Source organism: Lontra canadensis, unplaced genomic scaffold (assembly GCF_010015895.1).
Source record: "Lontra canadensis isolate GAN:19392208 unplaced genomic scaffold, GSC_riverotter_1.0 scaffold43, whole genome shotgun sequence".
NCBI lineage: Eukaryota > Metazoa > Chordata > Mammalia > Carnivora > Mustelidae > Lontra > Lontra canadensis.
In genome coordinates this window covers 12,687,214-12,696,892 of record NW_022631037.1, presented here as the reverse complement: position 1 = coordinate 12,696,892, position 9,679 = coordinate 12,687,214, and positions in this window count along the sequence as shown.

Here is a 9,679-nt window from a genome sequence, read left to right as displayed (position 1 = left end):
CTGCTAGCTGTTCTTTCTCATCCATTCTTCCACTCATCCCTGCTGCTGAGGACAAAGGCCGTTTCCTTTACCTTTTTCTGCCTTCCTCAGACTCCTTATTTCTAAAGGTATATGTAAGAAGAGATATTGCTCATTGGGTGCAGCCAGAAAAGAAGTCCATGTCGCCTGCTGTTCAAGCCGGGTCTAGAATTAATCCCTTGCCTCTTGCTCCCCTTTCACTCCAGCTGGCTAAATCAAGCAATAATCCTAAAAGGGAATTTCAGGCTATTTGTGACATGCCCTGCTCCCTTCCCCCTCCCCTCTGCCCCCGCCACGTGCCACGTTCAGGGAGGAGAGGGCAAAGCCCCTGGATCAGAGTAATCTGTTTCTAACCCACTTCCATGCCCAGGGATTACCTCTGCAGGAGGAAGGAGACAGAAATAACACCTTAGCATTGGAAACGCCCCAGGGGGGCCACCTGGAGGGCTGTAACCATGGGGTTCAGGGCTTGGAAGCCTATCCTCTTGTGCTGGGGCACCCTGGGAAAGGGTCCACAAATCTGAAAAGCAGTGCCTTGAGTAATGTTTGGCAATAATTGGGATCTATAAACGTGTAGAACAAAAGAACACAAAGTGTACAGATTGCAGGCAGGAAGTAAATTGTGGGCAAAAGCAATTCTTTGATTATACATACGACCTCATATCCTTATATGCACACCGACTTATGGCTAAAATCAATCAAACCACAAATAGAGGAGTGTGATAAAGCACAAAGAGTTCTGGGTTGAGAGGCAGGAGACAAGGATGTAGTCCCTTCATTGCTGACATTGACTTCCCCTGTGGCCTCAGGCAAGTCACTTTGTGTCTCGGATCACTAGTTTTGCCCACTATCAAGTAGGCTCTTTCTAGAGCTGTAAAAGCTGAATCCCATGTGATGTGTACTGAGCTCCTATTAATCATACAAAGGCCTGAGTTCATGTATATATCAGCAAGGACTCCCTTTAGAGCCCCTTGTGAACCAAGGGCTCAGAACCCCTCCCTTCCAGCCTGTGTTCTTTTTTCTGCGCCTCACAGACCCTGACAATAGAAACATGTATCTTCCATTCTTCTGGGACGCTCTCCAGGGACTGAATGAGGGCTCTCCTCCCAGCAGTTCCGGGTTGAAACCAGGAAAGCTGTGTGAATGCAGAAAACTTCCACTAGAGGGTATCAAGGCTGCACTGAGACCTCAGGCTGCAGGGAGGCCTAGCGATCCTAACCATTCCAGGATTTTCAAATACCTCCACTCAAAGATTTAGAGATCTCTGCTCATTGTTCCTTACCTGGTCTGCTCCTGCCTGCTCCTTGGAAGGCTTAAGAAGTCTCTACCTTTGGTATCATTTTGATTTGATTTGATGTCAAATCAAAGGCAGCTTGAGGTAGTGGAATCCATGAGGGCTCTGGCAATGGATACAGACCTGGACCCACTACTTTCAAACTCGGTGTACCCATCTGTGAAATGGGGATCATAGACCTGACCTCATCAGGTTGCTGTGAGCCCTGAGTGAACTCATACAGGGAAGGGTGACCGGTATAGACAGTAGGTGACTAACACTGCTCTCATCCTGGAGGAGTTCTAAGAATTGCCACAAACTGGAAAAGGTGCTGAGGAAAGAGAAATGGATTTGTCAGAGCTGAGTACCTCCAAACGAGAAATATCCATTTTGTTTGGAGGCTTAGCAGGTTTCCAGGCGGGTGCTGCTGGGTCCTCCTCAGGCTTAGCCCTCAGTCCTGTTCTAAACTACATCCCCCCATCCCCCATGTCACCCAGCCACGGTACCCTTTTTGGCTTCACCTCTGAGACAAAAGTCTCTTGCACTCTGCCCTGTGTTTTGATTTTGTTTTAAAGATTTTATTTATTTACTTGACAGACAAAGATCACAAGTAGGCAGAGAGAGGAGGGGAAGCAGGCTCCCTGCTGAGCAGAGAGCCCTATGCGGGGCTCAATCCCAGGAAGCTGGGATCATGACCTGAGCCAAAGGCAGGGGCTTTAACCCACTGAGCCACCCAGGTGCCCCATGCCCTGTGTTTTCTGAAGTATCCCTTCTCCACCTGGTTCTCTTCTTCCCTTGTCCTCTCTTTTCTCCCATAGTCCCTTGTAGGGTGGAACGTGCCATCTGTTTCTGGGTCAGAGCCGAAGTCTGGGAAAGAGGGAGGGAAGAGGCCTGTCAGGGCTTGCGTGTCAGGAGACACGTTACAGCTGCAGGGCAAACCAGGGTGAAACCACAAGCCAGAGGCTTCAGGGCAGGCAGCCGGAGGCCCGCCCCTCAGCAACTCTCTCATCTGTCTCACCCAGAGCTTTCCTGGCAGGAGTGGGAGAGGTTGGTATCGAGTCCTTGAGCCCTGACTCATTCCCTGACCTAGCTGGGTGTTACCCAGTTATCTCCAAATCTCTCACCAGAAGCCTTCCTTAGCAAGAGCACCGTGTCATCCCAGAAGGCAGAAGAGACAGAAGAGGAAAGCAGACCACCTACCTCCTTCATCCCGGTCTGGGGACCCGCCAAACAAAGAAGAGGTTTTGGGTCCTCGTGGCTTTATGTTGTAGCACCCAGGAGGCTACACTGGTTACAAAATGAATCAAATCATCGTATATTGCTATACGAAGTGGTTGGCTATTTTCCAGATTGTTTTTCTAGAAACAATCATGCTTCGCTTTCTCAAGAAAGAAGAAAAGTGTTCTTTGATTTTATTCGGACAGCGACAGGGGCTGGGGAGAAGGGGCCTGGAACGCTGAGGCAGGGAGTGACTGGTCATTATCTACATAGTGAGTCAGGGGCCCATCTAGGGACTGAAGTCAGGTTGCCTACCTCACCCCAAATTCCATTCTCTTTCCCTCGGCCTAGTTACCGATGGCCTATGGCAATGTTCTGGGCTTTCTGGACTTTATGGGAGTTCTTATGACCCCCAAATTCACGAGGGTTCAATAGGAAATCGATTATAATGTGCTTCTGGGCTTCATACGTGTCCCTTTCAATATCTGTCCCGTGGAAATGTGAGCTAGATTTGTTGTTTCCTCCACAGATTGTTGGAAACACTTTTAGTTATCTAAGATTCGAAGAAGACCAACGCAGTTGTCTGTGTGAGGTTACATCTCAAGACCGAAGATTCCATTTTTAAATCTTTTTTTTTTTTGGTATTCAGATCCTAATATCCTTGTGAATCACTGTGCCAGTGGATGTTGGACATTATTTTCTTACCCTCCCCTTTAGTCAAAGATCCCAATCTCTCCCTAACTAGGGTCATGCTTCCTAAAGACATTAGCTGGTTTCCAAGAAAGCAGATTTTAGCTCTATCCCTTGGCAGAGAGAATGGAGTCATTGCATACAGGCCAGAACATTCTGCCAGAGCTCCCCATCTGGAAGAAAAGAGAAAAAGAGTTTCAGAGTTTCCATAAGGGCTGCCTACAGGGAGGAAGGGAGAGTGCGCCATAGGGAGGGAAGAAGAAAGCTACAGGGTTATAACCCCAAGCTCCATAGTCTCAATATCAGATCTTCAAGCCTAAAATCCTGGCCCAGCAGAACCACACCTACCCCCTCTTCCTCACCCTTAGCCAGGATTTATTTTCCTTCCCATTCCTGTATCTTTCATGTGTGGTTATCTGTCCTGGCTGTCCCACCTCAGAATTTTCCCTTTATTCTTTGTTCTTGATGCACCTCCCCCCTCCAATTTTGTGCTCTCCCGTATGGATGACTCAGAATGCAATGTGGCCAGGGTGCTCAGGAATCTGGTGCACTGTCCCTATACTGTGGGGACTAGCTAGAGAGGTTGGAGACTCAGGCTGGATCACGGAGCATCTCCCACAAAAATACAGAAATTCTGCATATCCCCAATAGACTGTCACCCGGCTCCACCTCGGCTCTCTCAGTGACAGGGAACCCAGAATTGGGCAAGGCAGTTAATTCTCCTCTCGATCATCTGATTGTGACAAATGCCTTTCTATATTGATGTTATATTTGCTCCCCCTTTTCACCCAACGACTCTCATGGGCTCTCTGCTACATTAGAAAATGAGGCTACATCCTCTTCTACTTAGGTTGATTCACATGAAATTGCCATTTTTATAGATTAAAATGGTTGAACATTGTCAATTTCCTATTGTTAGCCTTATACTTGACAAAGTAAGCTTTTTGAGGACAGCTTTTTTTTTTTTTTAAGATTTTATTTATTTATTTGACAGAGAGAGACACAGTGAGAGAGGGAACACAAGCAGGGGGAGTGGTGGAGGGAGAAGTAGGCTTTTCACAGAGCAGGGAGCCTGATGCGGGGCTTGATCCCAGAACCCTGGGATCATAACCAGAGCCAAAGGCAGACAACGACTGAGCCACACAGGCACCCCAGGGACAGGTATTATTTTTCCACATATCTAATATCTCTGAACTCCACTAATTCTTCCTCCCCTGGTAAAGTTACCGGATTCTTCTCCAATCTGTTCTCTAAGTGGGCATACACTAGTTCATTGATGTCTTTTTCCATATGGGGCACCCAGAACCGTGCAATTTAATACACAATAAGACGGTTACCTGTCTTGATAGGACACTGTGTTTTTTTCATGAAACTGTGACTACCTTGGGTTTGGTGAGTCCTAAACCTTTTTCACATAAAATGCTGTCAAGCCAGTACCACTACTTCCTGTACTATTGATTTTGTTTTTTTTTAAAACCTAAATGTAGGTCTTCACTTGATCCCTGTCAAATTTCATCTTGTCAATGTTGGCTCTTTGCTCCAGTCTGTCAAGATGATTTTAAATCTCACTGCTATCATCCATCCTATTAATTATCTTTCCCAGCTAGATCATCATGCAAGTTATTGATTTTTTAAAATGTTTAATAGGACAGAGAGGGCTCTTTTTGTTGATATCAATCTTTTAATCAATATCCTTTGAGTTCAGTATCCTTTGAAAGGCTAGTTAAAAATCTACATAACTGATTATCTACCCACAACTCCCTTGTCTCATTTGCTTAGCCCCATCTTCCTGCTCCTTTACTAGCTTTATCTGATCTTCCCCTGGCCCATTAAGCCCACCAAACCCACCGAGGCACCACACAACTACGAATTTCTATATGGATAGTCACAAGCACTAGCTGTTTTTTAAAGGAATCCTCAAAGACCTTCCCTCTTGCTAATCCCCCAACTGCTGTCATGGGGCTTGTTCCTCCATGCAACTCTTAAGGCTTTGTGATTCCTAATCTTCATCACCCCCATCAGCCCCTCCAAACATGATCGAGCCCAACTCGGGGCTCAATCCCCACCAGGAGATCAAGACCTGAGCTGAAACCAAGAGTTGGACACTTAACTGACTGAGCTAGCCCAGCTGAACATTTTTAAGGCTCTTAACACACATTGCCCAACCGACCTCCAGAAATGTACTGATTTCTGTATATTCCTCTAGAAATGTATATTCCTCTAGGAATATAGATAGTCTAGAATATAGACTCTAGTAAATGTATATTTCTCAAGAATATAGACTCTAGTTTGGACTTTGGCTTCTCTCATTGGCTTCTGGGTCCTTCCCCTCTGCCTACAATAGAACTGTCTTTTTTAGCTTGGGTATTATTCCGTGAATAGTATTATAACCTTGCCTTGACCTTTGTAGTGACTACATAATATTCCATTTCGTAGATACACTATGTTGATAGGCCCTTAGGTGGTTCTCAAGCTTTTGGTATCACAAACAAAGAGGCCATGAATCTGTTTGCAAGTGCTAAGGTCTATCCTTTGACCCTTTGACCTTTGACCCTTTTGAAGGGTCAAAAGAAATGTACATTTTAATTTAGATAGTACCAAATTGCTCTCCAAGGAGTTGTACCATTTTACTTTCATGGTGGTTTAGATCCCAGCAACATCAGGAATTTCGAATTAAATATGCCCATTCTTAAAAGATGTCTTGGTATTAGTGAAAATTTGAAGTTGCTTTTAATTTTCCCCTTCTCTCTCATTTCTCCTCTTTACGCTCTCCTGTGATTGCTCCCCTACCCTGAAATCCAAATTCTTCTCAATCATTTGTGCAAAGTAATTCTTCTATCTCCAGACCCCACTACTTAACTCTGCCCCAGCCCTGTATTTGCACACGCAAACCTCAACAGGGTAAACTTGTTACCATCCAAAGCCATCCTCCCTAGGCATAACAATATCGGGCACTAACATGTTAAACTATTTAATCCTTTCAACAACTGTATGATGCAGGTGTTATTATGATCCCTACTTCATGGGTGAGAAAATTGAGGTATAGAGAAGTTAAGTAGCTTTTCTAAGGTCACACCGTTTAAAAAGTGCAAAAACTGTTCGAACCTAGATGGTAGACCTCTGGAGATCATGCTCTTAACCCCTGCATACATATAGATACGCTCTTGGGAGATTAGTCCTATTTAGGTCCTCATCAAATTCTAACCTTTCTTAGCAATGCCCGTGATACAATTCAGGCTCTGGTATTTACCCTGATCCCTATCTAGCTCACAGCCTGTTCTATTAGCAGCTGTGCCCTGGAAAAAACAAGTTTCGGGACTGCTTGACTTCGCCTGCAGCAGAGGAAAAAGTATGGGGTGGGATCGCAGGCAGAAGGGGACACCAGTCAAGACCTTTCCCTTTGCAGAGGTGTGGCTGACCCCGTTAGGGTCTCTGGGTGGGTCTCCCCAGACAGGAAGGGAGCAGTTGGCTTAGTGAGTCTCATTTTCCCTGGAACTCGGCACACTGGGAAATTCAGGAAATGCCTAAGGCCAATTTAAGCAAGTTCCATCCAACAATCCTTCATTGAGTCCCAACAATGGGCCAGGCACCATGGTGTGTTTGGGTACAACATAAATGAGTCACATGCTTTGGAGGTGAAGATAAGCTTCCATTGCCAGTTACTTCCGTGTGAGAAGTACCTCAGTACTAAGGACCTGAGTGTATTGTCTAGAGTGAGAGAGGACAAGAAGTGAAAGGGAAAGTATGGACAAGGCGCTTGTCCCTGGGAGTTTTGATTTTAAGAAAACAATCCTAGATGAGGAAAAGAAATACGAACTCGGTCTCAATAAGGATTTCTGACAGGAGGGAAGCACCTCCATGAGTACTGAGTTCTTCAAACGCAGGTGAGGTCAAATACCTTGCCAGTTTATCTGGAATGGTGTGGGGTGGGTGGCGGTGGGGGGAGGGCGGGGGAATGAAGGCATGAGGGCAAGGGGCAATGGGGGGGGAAAGTTCCAAGGTCCATAATAACGTGGGGGAGGGGTTATATGAAATGTGAATTCCTGCTTTTTCTTGGCAGTTTTTCTGGAAATTGTGATGACAGCTAGTGGAACAATTACCAAAATCGCCAGTGACTATGGCCATTTCTCTGCGTCCAGGTGGCTGGCTGTCACCTGAGCCATTCCCGATGGCAGGCTGCTACAGATTCTTTATAAATTTTCTCCTGCTTATTTAGTAAAGTGAGGGTATTATTGACCTTTTTTTTTAAGAGGTAAAAGGTGGGAAGGAGGAGAGAGGTTCATTTTCCAAGAGCAATGAATAATCCAAGTCACATCCTCTACACGAGTCAGGTGGCTTCTGGGAGGAGGATGAAAAGCTCGGGAATGAGAGACTCAGCCAGCAGAGAGACCCAGTTTCTGGTTTCACCAACCGACTGAATGCTTTGGAAATTCAAAACTGATCTGCACATCCAGTTTCTCTTTGGCGCTGTGGGAATAATAAATTCTTGTCTCTCAGTGATATTGTGAACAAAGGAAAGAAAGGAACGACAGATAAACATTTAAAGGCCTCAGGAAGTAGTACTCTGCAGAGAGATATTTTATTGTTTTTAATAATTTCTCAGATTGTTTCGGAAAAGTAAAATGTCCGTGGCTTATAGGCTATTTTTTAAATGGATGCTGAGTGTTGCTAAGGGGCCTCTCTTGAGCAACTTCCTCCTCTTAATTGGAACAGAAATTCTGGACCTTGACAGATACATAGCAGGGCCAAAATAGAACTGAGCTGTTCTACAACTTCTGGTTCTCAACAGACTCCACTTAAGTGGCTGGTTCCGTCTGCAAAGTTAAATCGTTATAACAAGGGCCAGTTCTAAGGAAGAGGATGCTTATGAAGATATGGATAACATAGAAAAGGCAAGGAAAAAATCCACTGATGAACTGCAAGTGGTCATAAAACCTGGAAACCGGCAAATATACATAATAAAAGGCTTATAGATATCGCAATCCATGCTATGTTCAATAACATTACATCATATGGTCAATGTCCCTCGTTAGGAACGCTTCGTTCAATGCGATGGGTGGGTCCACAGGGCTTGCAGGACTAATTGAGGTTCTATCAGTGCTTGAAATGAGTCTGTGATGCCTTGTCTTGTGTAACTGACCTTTGATTTTCATTTTCACGGAATAACCTACAAACCCCAGAAGAAGCAATCAAGGAGATTTGATCTGTTAAAAGTAAGCCAGGCTTTATGGCTATCTTGCAGCTGCCACAGAGAAGAACATAGAGAACAGTAAAGAACAGTAAAGCAAGGAAAATGGTAAAGAGTCTAGAGAATGATAGAGGGTAAAAGTAGAAACACAGAATGTGACCATGGAAACAAAACTGGGGTGGGGAGGGGCGGATATCCCAACCCAGGGAACAGAGAGACAAAGAGAGAGAGAAACATCCTCTGGAAAATAAGGCAGCATATCAAGGGGAAAGGAAAGGACAGTGAGAAGGACAGAAAGGCAGGTCAGAAAGGAAAAAGAATTCCTTTTTTTTTTCTTTTTTTGGTAGTAATTTAGGATTTACTTTTGTAAAAGCAAGTTGACAAATATTAAAATGTTATACCTACCTTTTGAACATCATAATATAAATATAAAACACAAAACATCCAATGTTAAACACTGATCTCCCATGCCTGACTTGGATTTAGATATTGAGTATACGATATTTTGCAGAAAGAAACTTTGAAAATTTTCTCAATGCTTGCAATATGTATTACTATTAAGGAGAATTTCCTAGACCTCACAAACTGTTAGATGCAGCCCTCATTAGCCAAAGCTGGTAGATGGGAGCATACTAACTTTTTCTACAGAAAATTAATAGAAAAATGTAATTTAAGACCTAGAAAGAACTTGGGGTACCTGACTGGCTTAGTTGCTGGAGTGTGCAACTCTTGATCTCAGGGTTGTGAGTTCGAGCCCCACGTTGGGGACGACTTAAAAATAAAATCTTGAAAGGGGCGCCTGGGTGGCTCAGTGGGTTAAAGCCTCTGCCTTCGGCTCAGGTCATGATCCCAGGGTCCTGGGATTGAGCCCTCTACTTTTGGCTCAGGTCATGATCCCAGGGTCCTGGGATCAAGCCCCGTATTGGGCTCTCTGCTCAGCAGGGAGCCTGCATCCTCCTTCTCTCTCTCTGCCTACCTCTCTGCCTACTTATGATCTCTGTCAAATAAATAAATATTTTTTTTAAATCTTGAAAAAAGAGAGAAAAAGAAAGAACTTTAAGATTTTGTTTTATGGGGCGCCTGGGTGGCTCAGTGGGTTAAGCCGCTGCCTTCAGCTCAGGTCATGATCTCAGAGTCCTGGGATCGAGCCCCGCATCGGGCTCTCTGCTCAGCAGGGAGCCTGCTTCCTCCTCTCTCTGCCTGCCTCTCTGCCTGCTTGTGATCTCTCTGTCAAATAAATAAATAAAATCTTAAAAAAAAAAAGATTTTGTTTTATTTGTTTATTTGAGGGA